Genomic DNA, 3,840 nt, shown 5'->3' on the forward strand with positions numbered 1-3,840 from the left:
ATAGGAAGTTCAAAATCAGTGCAAATTAATTTAACGTTAAAGTCAGAGTAATAGTTACCTCTTAGCAGGTACTGACTGGAAAAGGCACTGGGGAACTATCTGAGAAGATAAAAATATTCAGTGTTTGATTTGTAGTGTGTGATTTACTCTAAGTTTATTATGCTTTACATTTTTAAAATGCAGATTACTAGAAAAATATATGGATAAATAATTTAAAACAATGTCATTTAATATGATGTTTGTGCTTATGAAATGGCTATTTGTTTCCCTGTAACATTACGCTGTCCAAGGCCATTTTGCAGGGACAGTTTGTAGAATTAAATTTTTACCTGGGAAACAGAATCTCTATGTTCCTGCTTCAGCCTCACAAGTACTGACTGCAAAACACAAGGGAAATCACTGAGTGCCGTTCTCTAGGAGCTGGCTGGGTAATGGGGAGAGGAAAGCAATGTGAAAGGAAACACATACGTAAGTGAGACAGAAATGAGCAGGGAAGTATGAGACATAGGAAGCTAGAGTGAACTCCTTAAGATAGGGTGGTTAATGAGGGATCTCTGAGGGTTTAGGATTCTAAGGTAAAGAATGCAACAAAACCAGCCATGTGCAGAGTCATATGTTACTTTGTGAAGGAACGTGCAGACTCTACTTTGTCTAAAATAGTTATTCTGCTGATCTGTCATGAAATCACCTTCTTTTTCACTAGGAGACATAAATTGTGCCTATTTCCTCTTTCATTGCTCCCTCTTTTACTCATCCACTCATTCTTTCATTCAAAGATTGGAGTGTGAAGAAATTCAAAAGAGAAAGAAAAATTGGAGATTATCACAAGATTTCACGTGGAGCCCAGCAATCTCCCGTTCTAACACAAGCAATTGATTCTGACATAGGGGGTCCTAATACAGTACATTGAGAAAAATATCTATGCATTTTTTTCATACATGTTATATGCTATAATTAGATTTCTGGATTTTTCTCTTCTGTTCTGGCTTATGAGACACCTAAAATTTAAAGTCACTTTGGCACAGTATTTTTAACTTAAATGTATTTATTTTATTAGTACAACTCTCAGAGTCATGACCTCATTTATAATGTAGCGACACAGCACAATCCTTTTTGTGTTTTTAGGGTACTTTCCATGCAAAAATTCGAACACTTAGAACTTCAGAAATACACCAAGGTAAATGGGCTTAGGTCCACATCAGATAAATAGATTTCACAGACTTTCTTCTTTTTTTCCCTTTCCAGATACTGTTTATTCTTCTGAATTTTATGTTTTCAAATGTGGACTACACGTACAGACACGTGTATGTACTTTTTCTGGCTATTATGGCTTTGCTCTCTCTATCATTGGTGTCATTCCTGTAGTTTCAGAATAAGAATTTCAGATTGGAATTGAGTAAGGTTTTAGAGATTACTTTGTCCAATCCACATATTTGAGAAAACTAACAACAGGAGATTTAAAAAAATGAAAAACAAAAAACCCTCAAGAAACAGCAAATCTGGGACACATGGGTGGCTCAGGCCATGATCCCAGGGTCCTGGGATCGAGTCCTGCATCAGCCTGCTTCTCCCTCTGCCTGCTGCTTCCCCTGTTTGTGATCTCTCTCTCTGACAAAAACAAAAACAAAAACAAAAAAAAAAGGAAGGAAAGAAGGAAGGAAGGAAGGAAGGAAGGAAGGAAGGAAGGAAGGAAGGAAGGAAGACAGCAAATCTATGACACAACTAAAGAGCCATATCCTGTAATTCATGACGCAGAGCCCTCTAAATCCAACCCTACTTACCAAGAACAACTTCTGTGTGTTACACAATCAAGTACTTCCTGCTATTTCTAGTTTAGTTTGTTTTTTAATCTTCTCCTATTATGTTTAACCTAGATTATAAATTTTGTTATGACAAATACATACCGTGGCCTAAATTTCCTTTTCAGTCCCCCGTAGAAGCTACTGGCATAGGGCATTACACATAGCAGTGATTCTAAAGGTAGTTTATTTCTTTCTCCATTGGCACAATGTATAACCATGTTCATAAAAGAGTAAATCCATGTATTTAGAAAGAACAGAGGAAAAGTGGCCTAGGGAAAAGCTAGAACAAGCCAAGCAGGTCACCATGGTAACACCAGGTTCAAAATTGTCATTCTCCACTTGCTGCCATTTCTCATATGTTCAGGATACAGGGCACCATCTAGTGGTTTCATTTACGTTCCTGACATTTCACACCCTCTCAAGCTTCACTTCCAAATAAACCAAAGAAAACATTGCATTTTTAGGGTGCACACTTGCAGTTGTGGAAGAGAGTCAGAATTCGGTTTGCAAAATGAGTAGGTAGAAGTTTTGTCATTTACTGAATTACAGTTTGCTCTCAGTGCTTTAAAGCTCATTTAGAAAGAGGCACATGTAACATTCAAATCATTATTAATACTGTACAATAATATATAAAATTTTAACTTTATGACATATTCAGAGTTCTATATACATGAAGATATTTATTCTGAAGAGTTTTATTCCAAATCACTCATTATGACTTATTTTGTCTGAAAAGTAAAGAAAGACCTTTTCTTTTTCCCTGTTGAAATCTAGGCACATCAAACGAAGTACATTTAAGTACATTTGCAAAAGGAACCAAAGTTTTCATTTTATGAATACTTTCTCCGTTCCTCACAGGAAAAACAAAAACAAAACTCAGCCTTACTGCGGTATTAACCAGCTATCCGTGCGTATAAACAGAAAATTATATTACAAGCCCAAATTTGTGTTTCCCAGATATGCATGGAGTAAAAATACGAACCTGTCAAGATTATTTATTTTCCTTTTGACCCTGTAAAAATACTATGCAATTAGTAATTACATTTATTTATATACTTACAGAAAGTATAATAGAGTAGGACTGTTTTATAGTCCTATTTGAAGAATATCAAACTATTTTTAAAAAGTATTTTGGGGGGCTCCTAGGTGGCTCAGTTGGTTAAGTATCTGCCTTTAGCTCAGGTCATGAACCCAGGATCAGGGTCCCGAGATTGAGTCCCATGTTGGGCTCCCTGCTCCACAGAGAGTCTGCTTCTCCCTCTGCCCATCCCCCCAACTCGTTCTGTCTCTCAAATAAATAAATAAATAAGATATTTTAAAAAAATAGAAATATTTTTGGTATTTTCAAGTCTGTGCACTAAGTCAGTTTTCATAGTATCTAGTATATACTATGCCACATCGTTCTGAATACTCTCTCTCACCTGTCTGCTAATACCTAGAGACCCAGACTGTAAAAATGCCAAGAAAAGAATGCAAGGATTATTTATAAAGCTCATATATTAAAAAAAAAAAAAGTCAACATTTCAGATAAGCCAATGGGTTTATGGATCATGCCTCTCTCATAGCATTTTCTATGTCTGGAGTGGTTATTCTCTTTCTCATGGTCAAGATGACTCTCAATCATCCCTCATGTGTTACCTCAAGCACCTGCCTGCATAAAACATTTATCAAATCTTAGGCTAACTAGCAACTTGATATGCCGGACCCTCAGTGGTTCTCAATTATTGGCTGCAGATTGGAATCATCTTCTGATGCTTCTCTTCATCCTCAGAGACTTATATTTAATTGATCTTGGATGAAGACTTGGTTATGGGAATTTTAAAGATTTCATAGGTGAATCTAATGTAAGCTCTACATTATCTCTTCCCCTTTGTATTGAAATAATCTGTCCTCCATTTCAGTATATGCTCCTTAATGGAAGAATTTCTATCTTAGTTGGCCTATTGTATCACTAACATTTATCATAGTGATAGCATAATATTAGGCACTAAAAAGATATTTATGGGAACCGTGCTGACCAAAGAATTGGTGAACAGTG

Source organism: Ursus arctos, unplaced genomic scaffold (genome assembly GCF_023065955.2).
Source record: "Ursus arctos isolate Adak ecotype North America unplaced genomic scaffold, UrsArc2.0 scaffold_5, whole genome shotgun sequence".
Lineage (NCBI taxonomy): Eukaryota > Metazoa > Chordata > Mammalia > Carnivora > Ursidae > Ursus > Ursus arctos.